This window comes from Nelumbo lutea, chromosome 1, assembly GCF_056320005.1.
Source record: "Nelumbo lutea isolate HS-2025 chromosome 1, American lotus-T2T, whole genome shotgun sequence".
NCBI lineage: Eukaryota > Viridiplantae > Streptophyta > Magnoliopsida > Proteales > Nelumbonaceae > Nelumbo > Nelumbo lutea.
Window position 1 is genome coordinate 78439260 of NC_142684.1, and position 24721 is coordinate 78463980.

The following is a 24721-nucleotide window of genomic DNA, read 5'->3' on the forward strand; positions in this document are numbered from 1 at the left end:
GATAAAAAAGACATATACTTTATTGGAATTTATATTTGCATCCATTATAATTAAGTCTACATATTTGCAGCGTTTTCAAACGCAGCCATTGATGTAGATGGGCAGTGCCAAGATGATACCCGACCAAATTGAGGCCCAACAGAGCCAACAACAAAAAATACAACCCATGCCCAATTTGTAAAGATTTTTATACAATATGGCTTTCGCCCAAGCCTATCCCCAATATTGATTATTATGTTAGCTGATTGGTTCATTTTAGTATAAATGCAAATTCGATTCTCACAACTACCCCTAAAGTTTCTGACAATCATAAAAGTTAATCTCCCCTATAATTTCATTTTAATAAATATTTCCCCTGAACTTTTGAAAAACTTGACAAAAACTCCTTTCTATCACTAATCCAAACATAAAACATATAAATTTATAAAACTACCCTAACTAATCATCAGGCGTCATTTTGTATTTATTAAAATGAAGAAAAAAATTCCGAGGAACACTAATGAAAGGTCCTATAGAGGCTCTCCAACATCCAGACTTGGGTATGCGAATTACAATATAAGAAACGATGGGAATGTAAACAGAAGGGTTGTTGGAACTGTTTGCAGAGTTGCTACAACAAAATAGGCTTGAAGAACTTGTCATTGTCTTGAAACCTTTTGGGAAGGATAAGGTCTCTCCACGAGAAACAGCCATCTGGTTGGCAAAGAGTCTCAAAGGGATGGTGATAGTTGACTCTTGATACCTTGAGTGATGTATCAGATATCACCTGTAAGTTATTTTAGTTTCTTGCGATTTCTCTTATCATCTGTTAGCTTTTGACATTCGCCTATTCAAATTCCATTTGAATTACAAGCAGAACAGGCCAAGCCCTTTTTACCTTTCCTTAACAGTTTTTCTTTCCTTTTCTCTTGTATTCTTTTAATGGAAAAATCTGTTGTTATATATATATAGCTGCAATAGCGGGTAAAGCATATAAGATGATCAAAAGAAATATAATGACGAGTGGGAATTTGGCTGTCAAGTGAGCAAAGAAAACGAGAGAGAGAGTTGCATATAGAAGCTTGTAGCCTTTCCATGTTCAGGTAGTTGGCCATTGAACTAAATGATTGTTGATGCTGTGCGATCAGGTAGTTGGCCATTGAACTAAATGATTGTTGATGCTGTGCGATCTGGGTGTTCTTAACTGGCTAGAATCTGGCCCTTAATTGCGATTGACGGCATCTGAGATGAAGAGGAACGTGAAGAATTCCGGGTAATTTTTCTGGCGGGAACACTCTGATGCTTAAGTTAAAATTTTGAGAAGATTCAAGGAAAATGCAGAGAAAAAACAAAGAGTGCTGATTGCACTAGCTTCAATACCTTTGCTTCACGAGGGTTGGGGTTCTCTTATACTGAAGCCCTATCAAATTTGGCGTAACCGCCTCTGCTGCAGCCGTTACTACCAGGGCTGAGGTGACGGGTGCAGGCAGCCATTGCAGGATACAGATTTGTCAGGCGTGCCATGCTTTTCAGAGATGGCAGACACGACGCCGCCTGGTGAGAGACGTGGGCACTGCCTCCAGATCCGGTAGGTACGGCTGTCAGGCGGATCTTCTCTGCAGGTTGCCGAGATACTTTGCACCGAACTACCTTGGGCTGAACTACCATGCACCGAGGTGCCGAGGTATGCCGAGGTGTTTACACTGGAGGCGAACCTCAGGCAAGTATGGACAGGAGAGTTGACGGTGTTGTCTTGAAGTGTTCCTATCTCGGGACACTTAGCCAAAAGTCGGGGTGTTCCCCTCTTAGGAAGGAAGAGCTTGGGGCTCATTAGGAGGAGCTCGGGTCTCCACCCTTAGGGAGGATTTGGGATGAGCTGGGTCTCGCTTACCGGCAAGTTACCACATCCACCAAGTTGTTCGGCTGGTCCTCGGCGAGCTTGTTACGCCGAGTTGTGGCCAGGCTATCACGTTGAGTCGTCACCTATGCCAAGGCATGTCCACATGTCCCTGTGCTACGAGGTCGGGCCATCTCACCCTACATCAATTGCCCCCCACTCCCCATGCTGGGGGTTCTGACCTAGCGCGGGGAGTCCGCGGTGTGCCAGGTGGGTTTGGCTCAGAGCTTATGCCTTCTTGTCCGCCAAATCATCGATCAGACTAGTTCTCTACTCTGCTCAACCCGGAGCAGCCGGGTCGTGTATAATCTACACACTAATGTCACACGATTTATGGGCTCCACAGATGTCAAAAAATGCGCTAAACCGAATTCACTTCGGGGGTCGTGCAGCCGGTATTCATGAGAACCGTCAGATCATTTCAATCTCGACTATCGATGCCTGCGTATAGTGGCTATAAATAGCAGGGGTCCTGGCCATTTTTCCCTCGCCATAAGTCCTCAGCCTTTGTCTTGAGCTCGCGTCCAAAGCCTCCAGCTCGGGTCAGTTCTCTCTAGTTTGGCTGTCTTCCTTTGGTGAGTCACCTTAGCCTCCTTTTCTTCCAATTTCTTTTCATTATGTCTAGTTTCGATAGTCAGTTAGATGAGCCCGAGGTGGGTGCCTCGGCTCAGGGTGACCTCGCTGGAGTCCAGTTTCTCGAGGCGCAGGAGGCCTCGGGTAACCTGGTGGACGCCAGATAGGTTCGGTCCTTCCATTACAATCTTGGAGAGGCTCCGTTACATCATCCAACAGTACAATCTGCCTAGGGAGTACACCTACAGTCTACCCGCGGGTAACTTTTCATGGGAACACGACCTTGACGAGGTCGTGATCTTCCGGGAGCAGCTTATAGCTGGGCTCCGTCTTCCTTTCCACCCCCTCATTGTAGAGGTCATGAACCATTTCAATGTTATAATAGACCATCTTCACCCGAACTCAGTCCGTAACGTGGTCGGGACTATCTCCCTCTGTTGTGAGTACGTCCTCCCTTTGAATTTAGACATCTTTTGCTCCATCCTAACAATAAAGAAGAGCGCTTCATACGTTCTCCCCGAGCACAGGCTTCAAGCTGCTGCACAAGCTTCCTAGCAAAATCTTGGCCAGGAAGCAGGACTACTTTGTGGTCCGGAGCACTACAAGGTGGCCCTTCCCTACTCATTGGAGGGTGGCTATCCAAGACCCCGGCATTATTTTGGATAAGAAGACAAGGGAGATGCTCCAGTCGTGGGCTGAGCTCGGGTTCAATTACAAGGACTATGTCACCGAGAGCAAGCTCATACAGGGTGGCTTAAGCCCGGGTAGGTAGTCTTATTTAGTACCTTAGTCACTTGGCTTGCACCTCCCTTTCTCTTTTTTTTTTTTTTGTGTTTACTAATGCCGAGCTCCGTTGCAGGTCCCATGGAAGCAGAGAAGCTTAAGAGGGAGAAGCTCTTTAGCCACATGAAGGGGAAAAAGAAGTGGGCTGCCAAGAGAGCTCACGTTGAGTCCCCATAGGCCCCCACTCCTGAGGCCAAGCTCCCCCAGGCTCCTATTTCTGAGCCCGAGCTTCCTGGTGCTCCGGTCATCGATTTGGAGGGGTCCTTACCACCCTGGGAGCATGAGACCTTGGCTGAGCCTGCTACGAAGGCAGTTGCGGAGCGTAAGGTCATCATCGGGGCCGCCGATGCAGTAGTTGAAGCCTCCGCTAAGCCCATCCGCACAGTCGAGATGGCGATTTCCAGCTCAGGGATTCAAGAGGGAGCTCGAAGCATCCTGGTCCCTCAATGCGGCCTTCAGAAGAGCAAGGGTGCTGTCTACGCTGAAGAGGTCTCGCTCTAGGCCGAACTCACTCCTTCTCAACTCAAAGGCCGAGCTACTACCCACACAATGGTGGTAAGTTCTCTTTCCTCTCTTTTTTCTTTCTTTTTTCTTTTTTTTTTTTATTTATCTCCTCGGTGCTAACCGGCCTTTTTGTTAGGCGAACTCCATCGTGCATGCCTTGACCCTTCAGTCTGAGAGGAACCTGAAGCGAGCTCTGACTGTCGAGAAGTCATCTTGCGTAGCCCATGCTGATCTGATGGCAGCTCGTAGCCAAATCTACCGGTTGGAGAGCGATGCTGTTGCTCAGAAGAACGTCATCGCAGCACTGATGGCGGAGAAGGAAGAGCTGTCACGTGAGAGGGACGTGCTGAGGAGCGAGGTGGACGCCCTCAAAGCAAAGGCGAAAGACCTCAAAGAGAATAAGAAGGCCCTTTTGCACAAGGTGGAGTTCCTCAAGGCCGATATCGAGGAGAAGACCAAGATCTTCACTCAAGCCATAGAGGAGACAAAGATCAAGGCTGTTACGGACTACGTCCAATCGGACAAGTTCAATGCCATTTTGGGAGAGGCCTATCGTAAGGGCTTCAAGCTCACCAGGTGGTTAATAAGGCATACATACCCCGAGCTCGACACAAGTGCCATCACCACCTCGCGGATCACGAACGAGATAGCCTATTGAGCTACAGAGGATCCGGACTCCGAAGAGGATGGTGACGAAGAGGCAAATGTCGCCGACCGGGCTGAATCTTCTGAGGAGGTCCGATAGAGATGATGAGCCCTCGAAGTAGTTGTTCTTTGTACTCCGAGCCTGCGAGCTCAGTTTTAGTTTCTTTTTTTCCTTTTTGTCAAGCTCGTTGTATAGAACTATCTATTAAAGAAATTAGCTTTTTTGCCAAGTGTTATTACTCACCCAAGCGATTGTTTTACTCGAGCTATCGTAGTTAAGTGCACGAAGTAGGGTTTCTCAACCATTGCAACCTCGAACTGTCTCCCAACACCTCGCAGGGGTGGTTTTCATGACGTACACCGAGGTGACTAACATAGTAAGGCATATGCCCGAACTGTCTTCCAGTTCTATGCTGAGGTGGGCTAAGCATTGTGGAATCCATACCGATCTGCTTGCATCCTTGACATACTATGCACTGTGATGCCAAGCCCCTTGGTCAGCTCGGTACTTTACCCTTTGGCTAGGGGAGGAGTGGCTTCAACCACTCTTAGAGTTCGCTCGTTTCATAGAGGAAACTAAGTTATAACGCCGAGGTCTTTGTTAGTTCGGCATTTTGGCCCTTAGGCTTTGGGAGTGACTCATGGTCTACTCTTGGAGTTCGCCCATGGCATAGGAGCAACTAGGTCTTATCGCGCCGAGGTCTTTGTTAGCTCGACATTTTGGTCCTTAGGCTCTAGGAGTGACACATGGTTTACTCAGTTATTTATAGGTAATATTGCCTTAGGTTGATAATATTCCATACCCAAGGTACTTGTTTCCCTTCTAGGATTTTCAGCTCATATGTTCCTTCCCCGAACACTCGCTTTACTTGTTAAGGTCCTTCCCAATTCGGACCGAGCTTACCAACACCAGGCTCAGGCACCATAACCTTACGGAGAACCAAGTGGCCGACACGAAGAGTTCGCTTCTTGACCCTGGCGTTATAGTACCGAGCTACTCTTTGCTGGTAGGCCGCGGTCTTGATGTATGCGAGGTCCCATACCTCGTCAAGTAAGTCGAGGTTGGTACGTAGCTCGTCTTCATTTGCCTTGTCATCATATGCTTTTGGTCTCAGTGAGGGAACCTCGATCTTGGCTGAAATGACTGCTTCGGTGTCGTAGGTGAGGTTGAAGGGGGTCTCTCCTGTAGCGGTCTTGACCATGGTACGATAAGCCCATAATACGCTGGGCAGCTCGTCTGTCCATAGTCCCTTAGCTCGGTCTAGGCGTGCCTTTAGCCCACGGATGACAGCTCTATTTGTGGTGCACCACTGAGGTAAAGTTCTGTTGAATTCCCATGTCTTGGCACCAGTTCTGGAATTTGATGTCCTCGAACTACTTACCGTTGTCGGAGATCAGTACCCGAGGTACTCCAAAATGGCACACTATGCTCTTCCAAAAGAAGTTCTGCACATTCTGGGCTGTGATGGTTGTGAGAGGTTCAACCTCGACCCACTTGGTGAAATAGTCAACTGCCACCACTAGGAACTGAAGGGATAGGAAATCCATCATATGGACGCCCAAAGATTGCAGAATAAGGGGGCGATTCAAAATTTTTTTTCTCTCCCTTCAACTGGGAATCGAATTCCCTATTTAGAAAATCTTATTTTCAAGGATCATTCTTGAACCATAAACTGAACCAGATTTGAACCAAAAGGAGTAGGGAGAGATAATACCTGATATAGAGAAATAATACCTCTTAATGGAGGTGTTCACGCCCAAGGTAGGATCCAAAATATGCTCCCACTAAAGATAGCGCAGTACAGGGTGGAGCAGAATCAATAGTGTTCTTCCAAAAGAACTTGATCTTTCTCAAGAATCACCTGTTGTGAATACAACTCCCACCAATCTTTTCTCCAAAAGATTGGAATCAAGATCCAATCTTGATTTCTCCCAAGGAATGGAGATCGAACTGTTGTAGGCGGCGGCTGCAGGAAGGAGGCGGCTAGAGAGTATTTGCAAAGAGCATAATTCTCTCTTCTATGATTTCAGCTCTGAAGACAAGACTATCTGTTGCTGATGATTGTCTGTATTGTGTCTAAAGGCTTCCGCCCTCTCTTCCTTTTGAAAACTTAAAGGGATAAGCTCCTAATCCCATTAGGAGTTGCTAACCCAAATCATATCTGGATTAGAAGTCTCTTTAAGATAAGGGATAACCCTTATCTTATCTGCAGATTAGATCAGCCATCTCCTAATCTAATTAAGAAGTTTCCAGATCTAAATCTCATTTAGATCTGGGACTCTCTAAGTGGATAGGGTGTGGGCCCAATCCTATCAGCTGATCTTATCTCAAAATTCGCCCCTTAATGACTAATCAAAATAGCCCAGTTCGAAATGGGCTTAAGGCCCATTTAGGGTTATGTAATCATTTGGCCTTCCAAACTACTGCCCAGTTGGGCTTCCTTGTATGGCGTGGGACCCAAACATTGATCTACACATCAGCCACATGGGTTCAGCCCAGCCTTTGTTACAAGGCCTGGCTGAATACACTGTTATAGACAGTGCACCCCCTGAAACCCATCAGATGGGCTCTATGGGCCCAACACTTACCCTAAGTGGTCCCTGGGCCAAGCCACCTTGTAACACCCAGGGACTGTGGGCAGATGCAAGATTAGCCCATCAGGTATTATCCTCAATGGTCTTACACTTAATCTCTCAGCCCATTATGATCATACACTGCTCGACAAAAGAGGACCTCTCCCTCGGCTACAAGGAACAGTGTTGCACTCTCTCAAGTATGGATCCCGGGAATTAAAACCTTTTGCAAATCATTTCGAAACCATAATATATATACTTTTATATCTCATATAAAATATATTTTGCAAAACAAATTTCAACGATTGAAATCGGCTGCCGGCAGTCTTGGTTTCCATTAGTGAGAGTGCATCCCTGATCATTACCTTGTCCGACAAAGGGGCTGATCCTGTCACTATGATCACCCACTGAGATGAATTCTTAGACTGTCCCAACATACCCAGGTTTTGACCCCCGCTAAGGATCTCACTGATTGGTACATCAAAGACAGCCCAATCCGATACCTAGTGTAGTATCATAATTGAGTCTAGGGGTCGGGTGTAACTTTCCAGTTTTGCCCATCAATCTCCAAGGTCCAGGGTAATACTGGAAATCTGGTCCAGTTAAAATATTCAATTAATCCTACACTGTATGTGCCTAGGGTCTCACCCTGGTAGCTGAGACAAGCCACCCCAACCGACTTGGTGGCACCACAGTGTCAGCCTTGTCAGGATAGGTCTCCCCAGACCGACCCACTGGCTGTGAACATTCTAAACTAACACGATTCTCATTAAGTGTCCAGTTTAAGGGTATTACACAGAAACATACCAAGGGAACATGAATCAAATATGCACTTTTATTCATTTACAACAAACTCATAAAGTACATAATTTTGGTTGAAGCTAAGGGCATACAAAACTATCTAACAAGAACCTCCTTTGCCCTGTTGCTGGTGGGAATGACCCGACTATGTCAATCCCCCATTGTGCGAATGGCAACGGGCTAGTGAGGTATTTTAGGTTGGCGACAAGCCGGTGGTGGATGTTGGCATGCTTTTGATAATTGTCGCATTTTTTTATGAGCTCAGTCGCGTCTGCCTTCATCGTTGGCCAGTAATATCCCTGTCGCAGTGCTTTCTGGGCGAGGGCCCTACCCCCCAAGTGTTCGCTGCACAGGCCCTCATGAGTATCGCGGAGGACCAGCTCGGCCTCAGAGGGTCGCAAGCAGCGCAGATAGGGGAGGCTATAGGATCTTCGGTACAACCGCTCATCTATCATGACATATTTCGCTACCTGACGCTCTACCCATCTAGTAGCATTACGAGTGGATCAATCCAGATCGACTCTGCTTGAACTACAACCGCTCATCTATCATGACATATTTCGCTACCTGACGCTCTACCCTTCTAGTAGCATTACGAGTGGATCAATCCAGCTCGACTCTGCTTGAACGACGGGAGTGACCTCCTCTGCCCCCCCGAGAATGCTAGGCCGAGGTAAGTTCTCTATATACACGGTTCTCTATAGGGCATCGGCCTTAGTGCTCTCTGATCTTGGGATCCGCTGGATGAAGTGTGACTAGAAGTTGAGTAGAGCTCCTCTTACTTTAGCCAAGTAAGCTATCATGGTTGGCTCGCGGGCTTCGTACTCACCCATAACCTGGTTGACCATGAGCTGAGAGTCATTGCAGATGACAATGTGCTTGGCTTTCACCTCGTTTGCTAGATTCAGCTCGGCTAGTAATGGCTCGTACTCTGCTTCGTTGTTGAATGACACGAACTCGAAGAACAGTGCATACTCTAGTTTTACACTGCTCAGCACGTACGGAATGATCCTAGCTCTGCAACCCTGCTGATTCGACGAGCCATCTACGTGAAGGATCCAGGGCTCCTAATCCCAGTTCGCACTTGGTCTGACTAGGAGAGATGCCACACTGGTTGCTGCTTCACAATGCTCGAGCTCAACCAGCCTGGGAACCTCGGGCTTGCCCAAGATGGGGGCCTCGTGTTCAACCAACCTAGGGACTTCGAAGCTAAAGGTGCATTCTGCGACAAAATCTGCCAAGGCTTGGGCCTTGATAGTAGTTCGCGGTTTGTACTGGAGCTCGTACTCGTTGAGCTCAATGGCCCACTTTGTTAACCTTCCAGAGACCTCGGGATTGAGCAAGACTTTCCTTTGAGGTTTGTTGGTAAGGACGACGATGGTGTGAGCTAGGAAGTACGGACGGAGCTTCCGAGCTGCAATGACTAATGCATAGGCTAGCTTTTCTATCTACGGGTACCTTGTCTCTACTCCTTGCATTACTTTACTAACATAGTAGACGGGCCATTGGACACGATCTACTTCTCTTATTAGTTTCGAGCTGACCACCTCATCACTTGCCGAGAGGTATAACTCTAAAACATCACCCTCTTCGGGTCGGGTTAAGACAGGAACTGTGGTGAGGTACTTTTTGAGCTCGTCGAACGCGAACTGACATTCTTCAGTCCATTTGAAGCCTTTGCTTTTTATTGCCTTAAAGAAAGGCAGGCAACGGTCTGCCGACTTGGACATGAAATGACCGTTCAACTTCTGAACCTCTTTCAATTTTCAGGGTAGTCTCATTTCTAGGATAGCCTTAATTTTGTCTGGGTTAGCCTCAATATCGCGTCGATTGATGATGTACCCTAGGAATTTACCTGAGGTGACACTGAAGACACACTTATTAGGGTTCAATTTCATATTAAACTTACGTAGGATTTCAAAAACCGAATGCAAATATTGTATTAAATCGTGTGAAAATTGGGTTTTGACAATCATGTCATCTACATAACACTCTATTTTCCTGCCAATTAATGGCTAAAATAGTTTATTTACAAGTCTTTGGAAAGTTGTCCTAGCATTTTTCAACCCAAAGGGCATGACCTTGTAATAGTACAGGCTGAGCTTGGTTATGAAGGCAGTCTTCTCTTCATCAGCTGGGTCCATCCTGATTTGGTTGTAGCCCGAATAGGTGTCCAGAAAGCTCAGCAACTCATGCCCTGAGGTCGCATCCACCAAACGATCGATCCTGGGAAGCGGGAAGTAGTCCTTTGGGCAAGCTCGGTTTAGGTCAGTGTAGTCAACTTACATGCGTCATTTACCATTAGCCTTTTTCCCTAGAACGGGGTTGGCCAACTAGCTCGGGTAATGGACTTCTCTAATAAAATTGGCTGCAAGGAGCTTCCCGACCTCCTCATCGACTGCCCTCCATCGCTCTGGGGCTAGGTTGCATTTCTTCTGTCTAATGAGCCTAACTACATGATCAGTATTAAGCTTATGAGTTATAATGCTAGGGTCTATGCCGGGCATTTCTGCCGCGGACCATGCAAAAATATCCAAATTCTCGAGTAAGAAACTTATCAGTTGAGATCGCAGAGGCTCTTTAATAGAAGCGCCAATCTGAAGTGCCCGAGCTGGGTCCTCTGTCGAAGCCGGGATGGGGACGGTCTCTTCGGTGGGTGCGGCACTCTCTGCGCACTACTCCATGGGTCGCTCTAGCTCGAGGTCGTCTGCTACCTTGGCTTTTCCTTTGAGTGTGGCTACATACCACTTGTGGAACTCAAGCTGATCGCCTCGTATCACTCTGACTCCGAAGTCTATAGGGAACTTCATTGTCAAATAGTAGGTAGAGACTACTACTCGTAAGGCATGGGTGATGGGCTGACCTACTATTGCATTGTACGGGGAGGGAGTCGCGACCACCAGGAAATCATGGTTGAGCCTCACCACGCTAGGCCAGGTGTTGACCTCCACAGATACAATAACTCTTCCCAAAGGTCTGACATCCTCTCCGTTGAATCCCACTAGTGGAGTGCTTGCAGGCTTCAGGTCAATTTCTTGGAGCTGAAGTTGTTCGAAGGCTGCTTTGAAGAGAATATCCGCCGAGCTACCCGAGTCGACGAGGACACACCTGACTTCAAAGTCGTTGATCTTTATCTTTATGACGAGCGTGTCATCATGGGGATAGTGGACCCCTCGCGCATGGTCTTTTGTGAAGAAGATCGGTTCCTCCACCCTTGGCCGCTTTGGGGGATTCTATTATTCCCTGGCGGCCTTGTGAGCTGATGATCGAGCTGCATTCGAAGTGCAGCCTGCGACAATTGATCATCCGCCAATTACATGGATGGTTCCCCAGACTGGTCTCTCTTCGGGGGGTTGCCTCTGCGGCTGTTCTGCCTACCTACTGGACTCGGGAGCATCTCTATTCTGCTCCCCCTTCCGACCTGCTTTATTACTATTATTGTTTTGTACAAAATTTCTCAGATATCCATGATGGATGAGCTCCTCTATTTCGTCGCGGAGGTTTTTACAATTCTCGGTTTTGTGATCGTGATCTTTATGAAAACTACAATACAAATTTTTTTTCTAACATTAGGGTCGGCCTTTAGCCGAGGTGGCCACTTCACATACGGGACATCCTTGATCGCCATGAGGATCTCGGCTCGCTTTGCGTTGAGGGGCGTGTTGTCCCTTTCTGCTGCTGGAGCTAAGAAAGGCTGATTTGGCTTTGCCCCCCGATCTTGGTCCTTTTCAAGGGCCTGCTCGCCTTTCTGGTTGACCTCTTCTTCCGTCCCTATGAACCGATCTGTGAGCTTAAGGAACTTGGTCACAGTCTTGGGCTAATTGACAACCACGTGCCACTTAAACTCTTTGTGGGTGATGCCTTGCTTGGCCACAATGAGTCGAACTGCGGGGTCTAGGTCGGGTATTAGTAAGCAAGCGTCATTGAACCGCTTGATGTAGCTTCAGATGGACTCCCCTTCCTTCTTAACTATGCCAAGGAGGCTCTCTTGAGTTCTTGGGCTCCTCTTGCTAATGACAAAGTGGTGCCAAGCCCCTTGGTCAGCTCGGTACTTTAGCCCTTTGGCTGGGGGAGGAGTGGCTTCAACCACTCTTAGAGTTCGCTCGTGTCATAGAGGCGACTAAGTTATAACGCCGAGGTTTTTATTAGTTTGGCATTTTGGCCCTTAGGCTCTGGGAGTGACTCATGGTCTACTCTTGGAGTTCACCCATGGCATAGGAGCAACTGGGTCTTATCGCGCCGAGGTCTTTGTTAGCTCGGCATTTTGGTCCTTAGGCTCTAGGAGTGACATGTGGTTTACTCAGTTATTTATAGGTAATATTGCCTTAGGTTGATAATATTCAATGCCCAAGGTACTTGTTTCCCTTCTAGGATTTTGAGCTCATATGTTCCTTCCCCGAACACTCACTTTACTCGGTAAGGTCCTTCCCAGTTCAGATCGAGCTTACCAACACCGAGCTCAGGCACCATAACCTTACAGAGAACCAAGTGGCCGACGCGAAGAATTCACTTCTTGACCATGGCATTATAGTACCGAGCTACTCTTTGCTGGTAGGCCGCGGTCCTGATGTATGCGAGGTCCCATACCTCATCAAGTAAGTCGAGGTTGGTACGTAGCTCGTCTTCATTTGCCTTGTCATCATATGCTTCTAGTCTTAGTGAGGGAACCTCGATCTTGGCTGGAATGATTGCTTCGGTGTCGTAGGTGAGGTTGAAGGGGTCTCTCCTATAGCGGTCTTTACCATGGTACGATAAGCCCATAATACACTGGGCAGCTCGTCTGTCCATAATCCCTTAGCTTGGTCTAGGCGTGCCTTTAGCCCGCGGAGGATAGCTCTATTTGTGGTGCGCCATCGAGGTGAAGTTCTGCTGAATTTCCATGTCTTGGCACCAGTTCTGGAATTCAATGTCCTCGAACTACTTACCATTGTCGGAGATCAGTACCCGAGGTACTCCGAAACGACACACTATGCTCTTCCAAAAGAAGTTCTGCACATTCCGAGCTGTGATGGTTGTGAGAGGTTTAGCCTCGACCCACTTGGTGAAATAGTCAACTGCCACCACTAGGAACCTCCTTTGCCCTATTGCTGGTGGGAATGACCCGACTATGCCAATCCCCCATTGGGCGCATTTCTTGGGCTCCTCTTGCTAATGACAAAGTGGGAGGTAATTACTTGCACGAACTGCGCCCAACTTCTTATTGAACCAAGCGTGAGGTTTCGGTACCAGGTGCGGGCTACCCCTTTGAAGGTGGTGGAGAAGGCCATGCACATGCAAGATTCACTTGCTCTTGCCAGGTGCATCTAGGACTGAAAGGTGTCCACGTGATCATTCAAATCGAAGGATCCATCATACTTGTCCAGTGGGGGGAGCTTGAAGTCCCTTGGCATGGGGACACCAAGGAGCTATGGTGACAGAGGGGAAGGAACTGAAAGAAGCAGAGTAGCTTTTACCTCGCCCAAGCTTACCTCTTCCTTGCCTTTGAGTTTGGGTAGATCATGGGTGGCAGCTCGATGACGTCTCCACTACCTCTTAGCCGGCTCGGTGTTGGTGCTACTGGCCTCGGTATTACCGAGCTTGATGGGCCCAGAGAAAGGCTCGGACTACTGTTGGTAGCTACGAACTGAGGGACCTTGTCCCAAGTCGGCGGCCAACACCTCGAACTGGTTTTCGGCAAGTGGTAGCTCGAACTGCGAACGCTGAGGCGATGCAGGCCTAATTGGCTGGGAAGCCCCCGATCTGACTGCAGACTGCGAGGGGGTAGGTGGTCTCTCCTTTCTCCTGTGAGATGATACCGAGGTCTCTCCCTGGCAGGAAGGAAGTTCATTCCGGCGGTGTGGCCTGGTTTGCTGTGTGGTTGGACGCCGAGGGGGGAGTGAAGGAAACTGTTGCTGATACTGGTATTGGGAAACCTGGTGCAACACTTGCTGCTGATAAATCTGAAGTTGCTGGAATTGTTGCATTTGAGCCTGCATGGCTCGCATGCACTGCATCAGATCCTCAAGTTGACTATGGCTGGCCAGTGGAGGGGGGATGGTGGGTTTAGAAAAGGTTGTTCCGACCGTAGGGGGAAGTGGAACAGTCACGGGTGCCACTGTTTGAGGCACATTCAAACTAGGAACTCCGCCCGTAGAGAGGGGGACAGTGAACTATTTGATGCAGACAGTGGAAAACTGGGGTTGTTCCTCAGAGGCATTTTGGCATCCGGCATTGCTGGAGGAAGCCATGAGTGTTGATGGTGCTGATGAGTTCTTTGGAGAAACTTACACAGAAGTTAGAGGAAGTTCTTTCAAAGCGTTTCCCACAGACGGTGCCAAATGATGCTGCGCGATCCGGGCACTCCTAGCTAGCTGGAACCTAGCTCCTAGCTGCGACTGACGGCACTTGAGACGAAGAGGAACGTGAAAATTCCCGAGTAGCTCTCCCAACGGGAACACTTCGATGCTTAAGTTAGAATTCTAAGAAGACTTAAGGAAAATACAGAGATAAAACTAAGAGTGTTGATTGCGCTATCTTCAATACCTTTGCTTTGCGAAGGTTGGGGTTCTCTTATACCGGAGCCCTGTCAAATCTGGCATAATTGCCTCTGTCGTAGTCGTTACTACCAGGCTGAGGTGGCGGGTGCAGGTAGCCGTTGCAGGGTACGGATTCGTCAGGCGTGCCATGCTTTTCATAGATGGCAGGCATGACGCTGCCTAGTGAGAGACATGGGCGCTGCCTCCAGATTTAGCAGGTACGACTATCAAGCGGATCTTCCCTACAGGTTGTCGAGCTACTTTTCACCAAACTACCTTGGGCCAAACTACCAAGCACCAAGGTGTCGAGGTATGTCGAGGTGCTTACAATGGAGGTGGACCTCAGGAAAGTATGGGCAGAAGAGTTAACGGGGTTGTCTCGAAGTGTTCCTACCTCGGGACACTTAGCCAAAAGTGGGGGTGTTCCCCTCTTAGGAAGGAAGAGCTTGGGGCTCATTAGGAGGAGCTCGGGTCTCAAGGGGAGCTTGGGTCTCCACCCTTAGGGAGGATTTGGGATGAGTTGGGTCTCGCTTTCTGGCGAGTTACCACATCCGCCGAGTTGTTCGGCTAGGCCTCAACAAGCTTGTTATGTCGAGTTGTGGCTAGGTTGTCGTACGTTGAGTTTTCACCTATGCCAGTGCATGTTCACGTGTCCCCGTGCTACGAGGTTGGGCCAAATCACCCTACATCAATTATCATTTCGTGTTGGAGGTAGGTTCAAAATTTCAAGAATCTGTCTCCTCCCTATCTTGTTTTTGAGTTTGTCTTTTTCTCTTCCCACTCTTGAGTGCATGAGAAGACTCCTTGACGCACATTGCTTGGGAAAGGAGTGGAGGTAGATTATATCTATAGTTATACTCTCTCTATGGGTAGGAACCCATAGGAGGAAAGCACTATAGATATCCCATGCATGTGAGGGGGGTTGGGGGTGCTTTTTACACACACACACCGAGCCAAGCCAGGTCAAGGCGTAGGCGTGGGCGAGGGCACGGGCACACGATGCACCGAATTAGTTTTTGGTTCTTACCATTTGACTTTAAAATTCAAATTTACTTTTGAACGGATTTCTTTTCCTGTTCGTGTCTCTCATTTTTCTATCTTTTTGAACATGTCCATGTCCTTTCCCTTCTATGTCTCTTCGAATAGGTGCACTATTCTGAAGAGGCACTTGTCTAAACGGACACCTCCGTGTCCATTTGGGTCTGAGAACATTCTATAAAAGGAGTGTTGGTCGACCCAGTTTTCACACACCATTTTTACATTTTCGACAATCTTCTATCTTTTCTGCAAATCTGAGCATTATCTCTTTGTGGTTCGCAGAGGTCTAGTAAGCGAGTGCATGCCTACTATTGGCATATGGGCTATTTTATCTTGACGACTGATTTGCGATCACCCGACTGCACCCGTAGGGGGAAAATGTGGTTTTAAAGAGAATGACCAAGTGGCTCGACTTAGCCCTCATTCTCTCAGTTTCATAGTTTTGCAACATCACACTACTACAAGTTCTCAGTTTGGAAAGCGATTACTAATAAGTTCCATCTGCCTTCTTTATTATTTTCCAACATTTGGCACTAACCGTTTTGTCTGATATGAACATACTGAACCCTCCTGATACTATTGTGGCTAACCTAGCTTCCCAAGGATGTAGTATTGTTTGAAGACCAATCTGGTTTATGATCTCCACGTAAAGGGGAATGAGATTTCACCCTATCACCATTCATGCCCTCAACCATCCAAAGTAGGAAGAAATTCCCGTGGGAGAACTTGAGATTCTCCTTGTATGCCAATAAAATGTTAGACAGTCTTGTATGCCCTTAGCTTCAATCGAATTTGATGTACTTTTGTTATTTAGTGGAAATAAATTGAAGTGCATGTTTGATTCATATTGTTTGGTATAATTCTGTGTAAGACCCTAAAACTGGACACTTATAGAAACCTGTGTTAGTTTTAAATGTTCACAGCCATTGGATAAGTCTGGGGAGATTTATCCTACCAAGGCTGATACTGATGTGCCACCTGGGATGGCTTGTTTCGGCCATCAGGGTAAGACCCAAGGCACATGCAGTATGGGATTGCTTGAACCCTTGAACCGGACCAGATTTTCAGTATTTCCCTAGACCTTGGAGACAGATGGGCAAAACTGGAAATTTACACCTGACCCCTAGACTCGATTATGACACATCACTAGGTGTCAAATCGGGCTGTCTTTGATGTGTCAATCAGTGAGATCCTTAGTGGGGGTCAAAACCTGGACATGTTGGGGCAGTCCGAGAATTCATCTGAGTGAGTGGTCATAGTGACAGGATCAGCCCCTTTGCTGGACAATGGTAATGATCGGGAATGCACTCTTCTGATGGAAACTAAACTACCGGCAGTTGATTTCAATCATTGGAATTTTGTTTTGCAAAATAAGATATATATATATATATATATATATATATGTATATGTACGGTTTCAAAAGATTTGCAAAAGGTTTTAATTCCCGGGATCCATGTGAGTAGAGAGTGCGGCACTGTTCCTTACAGCCGAGAGAGAGGTCTTCTCTTGTTGGGTAGTGCTTGATCATTAAGGGTTGAGGGGTTAAGTGTAAGACCATTTAGGATAATACCTGATGGGCTAATCTTGCACCTGCCCATAGTCCCTAGGTTTTTATAAGATGGCTTGGCCCAGGGACCACTTAATGTAAGTGTTGGGCTCATAGGGTCCATGTGATGGGCTCAAGGGGGTCACTGAGTCTTTCAGTGAAATCGGCTAGGCCTTGTAATAAAGGCTGGGCCGAACCCATGTGGCTGGTGTGTAGATCAATGCTTGGGTCCCACGCCATACAAAGAAACCCAACTGGGCAGCAGGTTGGAAACTAGTTAAACACTGAACACTTAATGGGCCAAAAGCACATTTCGAACTGGGTTGATATGATCACCAGTTCATAGGGCGAATCTGAGATTAGTGTTAGTAAAAGGATTGGGTCTTTGACCTTATCCACTCTAAGAGATCAAATTCAAATTAGAATTGAATCTGGTAACCTCCTGATAAGATCAGGAGTTAACTAACTTAATCTGCAGATAGGATTAAGATTAACCTATATCCAAATACTGATTTGGATTGGGATAACTCCCAAAATATTGGGAGGTTTCTTAATCAAGAAGAAAGAGGAGAAAACCCTAGCAGAAATATCAGATTTCGAACTAGGGGGTTTGAGTAAGCAAGAAACACATCCTGCAATCTGAGATTTGATCTCTCACAGACTCCAGAGAGGAGACAATTCTGCCATCTTCGTCCCTGGACTTCTCCTCCTTCAGCCGCCGCCACCACCTGTTGGAAGATTGGATCTTTGCAGCAACAGGAAGTCAAGAAAGCAGTTCTTGACAATAGTCTTGCAAGAAAGACACTAGGATTCGGTGTTCAAGGTTTCTAGAGGGTTCTTCAGAAGAATCCAATGTGTAGGACGCACCCTGCTGGTTCCGTTCCATCCACAGCTGTGTCATCTTCAGCAGGAGCGGATCTTGGTTACTTCTTTGGGCATGAACACCAACTTTGGGAGATATTATTTCTCCGGATCAGGTATAATCCTTCCTGTTTCCTTTTGGTTCAGATCTGGTTTGTTTATGGTTCAAGTATGATCCTTGAATAATGTATTCTAAATTTAGGGAATATGATTCCCAATTGGAAGAAAGTAGGAAATTTTTTTGAAATTCGCTCCCCCATTCCGCACCTTTCTTGGCATCCATTAGATGGATCCTACCATTCTTCCAGTGGTATCAGAGCCAGGTTTGAATCTTGAACCAAAAGAAAATCAAATCTGACCCTACGCAGATAAACAGAAAATGTTCTGCCAAGATCTACGCAGATTGCTTTCCTTTTTTTTCAAGAAATGGTTTCTTGTTAAGGGCGTTTGATTTGAAATTAATTTTGTTAAATCCAAAAATTTATTTAGAATTTCTCTTTATTTATTTTTGATTTAATGGACTGTTCGAACCTGGAGATCGCAGTGCAGATTTGGCGCAGATAGTCTGCGCACCCTTTTTTCTTCCTTTTATTATTATTCGGTTTGTAAATAATTTTTTTTTATTTTTCTAGACTGAATGTATAGGATTTGATCAATAATGTAATTAATTAATAGAAATAGGATTTCTGTTTTTTATTTATTTTCTTGATTAAAGAAGAAGGAATAAGATAGCGGCGCTGGATATTTGCAGATGGAGAAATCGCATACTGCGATTTACAGTTTATGAAACTGTAACTTTTGTGATTAACCTTTGTTTTGTAGGTGGTACGAACAGTCCATATTTTTTATTTGTGATTGTCTAAAATAAAAAATTATTAATTTCAGATCTCTCTTGAATTAATTCTTGAATTGAAAATCAGTTTTGGACCTTTTTGGACTAGATTGGACCAAAATTGTTTGGACCGAATCTGAGATTCGAAGGGGGTTGTTTTTCAGTCCATATTTCTCACACTGATTATTCTAAATCTGATGTTCAATTACAGGGATTAATTCGGCCCACCTGTAAAGCCCAGTTTTAAAGGGTTAAAATTGTAAAAGCCCATTGTTGTGAGAAAAGCTGTATGGGCCGAACTGCTAACTGCAATTCAGCCCATACACCTAGTAAACATTAATTGTTAATGCTTTAAGTTTTAAATGGGCCATTCGATGGGCTTTACAGCAGTTAATTGATTGGATCAATTCTTCTTTTACATGTGATGTTTGGATGTATGATGTGCTGCGACCATGGGCCATAAGCACTTGGCCCATGTTAACTCGTTAGTGGCTCTTGCGCACACCATGGCTGAATGCACATCATTGCCATGGTGTCCTTTAAGGTCATTGGATGACCCCTCTCTCTACTTTGTGGGCTCCACAACCCTGAAAAGGGATGCGTACAGAACCCTTAGCCGATTGAAGCCCACAAAAAATCTGGCTTTATGAAAGTCAGTGGGAGCCACTTTGGTTTGACCTAAATTAGAATTAGGGCGTAATTTTGTTCCCTCCAAGAAAATATGAGTACGTGTGATAGGGAGATCCATTTGATGGACTCTCTAAAGGCCTTCCGTCATTAGCACAATGATGGGTCCATTAGTAATGAGGAAACGCACCATAAAATTGGGTTATCCATTTGCTGTTGGATCTGTTAGAGTGTTTCATTAGATGATAGGGGTGTTATAGACCGATGAGGGAGGGGATTCACCAGAAAATGGGAACTCTCTCACAATACCTTGGTGTAACCTGAATATGATGGGTGTGCACTCACTGGACATAAAGGTTTACCTGAAAACGGCTCTGAACCTTGTCTGACAGAGGCCAAAGGGAAACTCATCTGATGAATGGATATGATCCGTCATAGAAAGGTGGTGGGGTTATGCAGCTGAAACAGTTGGCTTCACGCACCCTATGTGATTTCCCACATTTCCAGAGATTTTCTGTTGTCTCCGTCACTGAGAAGGGAGGGAAAATCTCAGAGATGAATAAATGGGAATGGAACATAGATTAAAAGCCATATCTATGTAGGTAACATGAATCAAACTAAGGTTGTGGACTAACATTTTTGTTGTTTTATCAGAAAATGGCAAACGATCAATTTGCAAAGCTTCTAGATGATAACAAGCTTAAGGGCCCAAACTATGCCGACTGGTACAGAAATCTTATGCTGGTCCTAACTTCTGAAAAGTTAGATAAGGTGGTGAAAAATCCTGCCCCAGAGCGTCCGGGTGATAGGGCTTCTGAGGCCCGTAGGAGGGACTACCAAGATTGGGAGGATAAGAACTCCCTAGCCCGCTGCTTTGTCATTGCCTCATTGGACAACTCAATACAGAGGCAGTTCGATCAGATCGAACTAGCCAAGGACATATTGAACAGTCTAAAAACAATGTATGAAGAGCAGAACCGTTCTACTCGACAGAAGGTCCTGAAATTGTTCATGACTGTGCAGATGTCCAAGGGGCAAAAAGTTCATGACCATTGTCTTCGGATGATGGGATACATTAATGAACTTGAAGCTCTTGGATCCGGGCAAGATCTTGGCACGCAAGTGGATGCCATCCCGAATTCTTTGCCCTCTTCCTTCAATGCGTTCACTATGAACTACAATATGAATAAGCTGAATGTCAACGTCCAGGAACTCAGCAATATGTTGCAGAGGGCCAAGGATCTTTTAAAGAAGGATGAGCTTGTGGTTATGTTTGCTGAAACTAACAAATCGGGCAAGAAAAAGAGAAAGGCAAAGAAGCCCAAGAAGAAAGCTACCAAACCCAAGAAGCAGAAGAAAAACAAGGCATCTGATGTCTGTCACTTCTGCAAACAAACCGGCCACTGGAAGAGGAACTGTCCTGCCTACCTGGAATCTAAGAAATGAAACATCGAAACTTGTGTCATAGAAACTAATATGTTAGTTACTTCTGTGTCCTGGTGTGTTGACTCCGGGGCTTCAACTCATGCGTGTAACTCACTGCAGGGATTCAAAGTTATCAGAAGATTGAGTGATGGCGAGGTGACACTATTCTTGGGAACGGCTGCAAGTGTTGCAACTACGGCGATAGGAACCGTAGAATTAGTTTTTAGAGAAGGAGTCCTTGTACTTAAAGATTGTCTTTATGTACAGAACTTGAGAAGAAATTTAATTTCTGTTTCTAAACTATGCTGATGGATATACTATTTATTTTAGTAATATGATTACTGTTAAACAGAATAACAAATTCATCGCATGCGGGGAACTGGAGAATGGTCTCTATGTTCTACATCCTTCTCTAGAAACTAACCTAACCGAAACTACGTCGGTTGAAAATCCCAAGAAAAGGAATCGTGATACAATTAATCCCATGTGCCTCTAGCATTACCGACTTGGCCATATCGGTATTGACCGAATCACAAGACTGGTAAAGGATGGTCCTTTGGATTTTCTAACCGTAGAAAATCTTCCCACTTGTGAGCCTTGCCTTCAAGGTAAGATGACTAAGCGGCCATTTGACGGTAAGTCTGAAAGATCTGGACGCACACTAGACCTAATACATACTGATGTATGTGGTCCCTTGAGTGTTAGGACACGGAATCAACACGTGTACTTCATCACCTTTACAGATGATTTTTCACGATATGGTTACGTGTACCTAATGAGACACAAATTTGAATCCTTTGAAAAGTTCAGAGAGTTCACATAGGAAGTCGAGAAATAGTTAGGGAGAGAAGTTAAGGCCCTTCGATCAGATCGAAGTGGTGAGTATCTCTCTGACGAATTCAGGTACTACTTAAAGGACAATGGGATAGTGTCACAACTAGCTCCTCCTGCTACACCACAACTCAATGGTGTTTCAGAGAGGAGGAATAGGACTTTGTTGGACATGGTTCGGTCACTTCTCGTATGCTCAGAATTACCCACATCCTTTTGGGGATATGCATTAGAGACTGCTATCTACATGCTGAATCAGGTTCCAACCAAATTAGTTCCAAAAACTCCATATGAACTATGGACCAGAAGGAAGCCAAGTGTAAGAAACTTGAAGATTTGGGGTTGTCCTGCACACGTTAGAAGAACAAGTGCGGACAAGTTGGAATCCAAAACCAGTTGTTGCCTATTTATAGGCTACCCATAGGATTCAGTGGGTTATCTATTCTATGACCCAAGTGAGCAGAAAGTGTTGTGCAGTCGAAACGCCCAATTCTTAGAATCTGAATACATCATGGACACTCACCGTCAGGAAATAGTTCTTGATGAGGAGAGCTCACGAGTAGTGGGAGATGTCCCACAAGTTCTAGGTAATGACCAACCTAGAAGGTCCACCCGAGTATCCAGACCACCAATCCGATATGGTTATGACCATGATACCTACCTGGTGGAAGCCTTGACTAGTGAAAAGGATCCCGTGACTTACACGGAAGCTATGTTAGACATAGATTCCCAAAAGTGGGTGGAGGCCATGAGAGCTGAGATGAACTCGATTGAGACCAATGGAGACTGGACTCTAGTAGATCCACCCTCCGGGGTAAAAGCAATTGGTTGCAAATGGATCTACAAGAGGAAGAAGGGCCCCGATGGCAGGATTGAGACCTACAAAGCTCGCTTGGTGGCGAAAGGGTATACTCAGAAAGAAGGCATCGATTATGTGGAAACATTTTCACCCGTGGCCATGCTTAAATCCATTAGGATCCTGCTAGCTGTAGTAGCATACCATAGCTACGAGATTTGGCAAATGGATGTCAAAACCATGTTCCTGAATAGAGATCTTAGTGAAGATATCTACATGCAGCAGCTGCAAGGCTTTATTGCTGCTGGTTAGGAACACATGGTATGTAAACTCAACAGATCCATATATGGACTTAAACAGGCTTCTAGGAGTTGGAACATCCGTTTTGATTCTACCCTCAAAACGTTTGACTTTGAGCAGAATCCAGATGAGCCCTGTGTTTACAGGAAGTCCAGTGGGGATAAGATTACTTTTTTAGTATTGTACGTGGACGGTATCCTACTCATTGGGAATGATGTAGGAATGTTGACTTCGGTCAAGGTATGGATGTCACAGCAGTTCTCCATGAAAGATCTTGGAGAAGCTTCATACATACTAGGTCTTCGACTCTATAGAGACAGATTGAAGCGGATAATTGGATTATCCCAAGCTGCTTACATTGACAAAATTGTCAAAAGGTACAGCATGGAAAACTTCAAGAAAGGAAATGTTCCTTTCAGACATGGAGTAACTCTCTCCAAGAAGATGTCTCCCAAGACTTCTAATGAGATTGAGGGCATGAGAGACGTTCCCTATGCCTCAGTCGTAGGGAGCATCATGTATGCCATGCTGTGCACTCGCCCAGACATAGCTCAGGCGGTGAGTGTGGTAAGCAGATTCCAGGCTAACCCAAGGCAGGAGCATTGGACTGCTGTGAAGAACATACTTAAATACCTTCAAAGGACAAAAGAGTTTTGTCTGGTATTCGATTGTAGTTCACTACAAGTTCTGGGGTATACAGATGCTAATTTCCAGTCGGATCCAGATGATAGAAAGTCTATGCCTGGATAAGTTTTCACGATAGGATCGTGTATTGTTTCCTAAATGTCAGCAAATAGAGGTCCTGATTAGCAAATTAATAGTCCACAACCCAAGCCGAGCGCATTGCCGTAAGTGAGTTTGCCTTATGAATGAAGGTGTTCATTCCTGAATTTGGAATTCAGTACATCACCCATTCCACTGTTGTATGACAACACTGGACCTACGGGAGGATGATTTTAAGAGGTAGCATCAGCGGACAATGTGGTAGACCCATTGACTAAGCCACTAACACAGAAGGTGTTTGAGACACACGTGGAAAGTATGGGACTACGGCTTGTACCAGATTGGACCTAAGTGCAAGTGGGAGCTGTTAGACAGTCTTGTATGCCCTTAGCTTCAATCGGATTTGATGTGCTTTTGTTATTTAGTGGAAATAAATTAAAGTGCATGTTTGATTCATATTGTTTGGTATAATTCTGTGTAAGACCCTAAAACTGGACACTTATAGAAACTTGTGTTAGTTTTAAATGTTCACAACCATTGGATAAGTCTGGGGAGATTTATCCTACCAAGGCTGATACTGATGTGCCACCTGGGATGGCTTGTTTCGGCCATCAGGGTAAGACCCAAGGCACATGCAGTATGGGATTGCTTGAACCCTTGAACCGAACCAGATTTTCAGTATTGCCCTAGACCTTGGAGACAGATGGGCAAAATTGGAAAGTTACACCTGACCCCTAGACTCGATTATGACACATCACTAGGTGTCGGATTGGGCTATCTTTGATGTATCAATCAGTGAGATCCTTAGTAGGGGTCAAAACCTAGACATTTTGGGGCAGTCTGAGAATTCATCTGAGTGAGTGGTCATAGTGACAGGATCAGCCCCTTTGCTGGACAATGGTAATGATTGGGAATGCACTCTCTCTGATGGAAACCAAACTGTCGGCAGTTGATTTCAATCGTGGAAATTTTGTTTTGCAAAATAAGATATATATATATATATATATATATATATATATATATATATATATATATATATATATATATATATATGTATATGTACGGTTTCAAAAGATTTGCAAAAGGTTTAATTCCCGGGATCCATGTGAGTAGAGAGTGCGGCACTGCTCCTTGCAGCCGAGAGAGAGGTCTTCTCTTGTCGGGCAGTGCTTGATCATTAAGGGCTGAGAGGTTAAGTGTAAGACCATTTAGGATAATACCTGATGGGCTAATCTTGCACCTGCCCACAGTCCCTAGGTTTTTATAAGATGGCTTGGCCTAGGGACCACTTAATGTAAGTGTTGGGCCCATAGGGTCCATGTGATGGGCTCAAGGGGGTCACTGAGTCTTTAAGTGAATTCGGCTGGGCCTTGTAATAAAGGCTGGGCTGAACCCATGTGGCTGGTGTGTAGATCAATGCTTGGGTCCCACGCCATACAAAGAAGCCCAACTGGGCAGTAGGATGGAAAC

General features: G+C 45.7%; 1 pseudogene; it reads right to left on the reverse strand.

Moving 5' to 3' along the window:
• Positions 1–509: 509 nt before the first annotated feature.
• The window catches only part of LOC148875549 (uncharacterized), a 28900-nt pseudogene continuing 4688 nt past the window's right edge, over positions 510–24721 (reverse strand).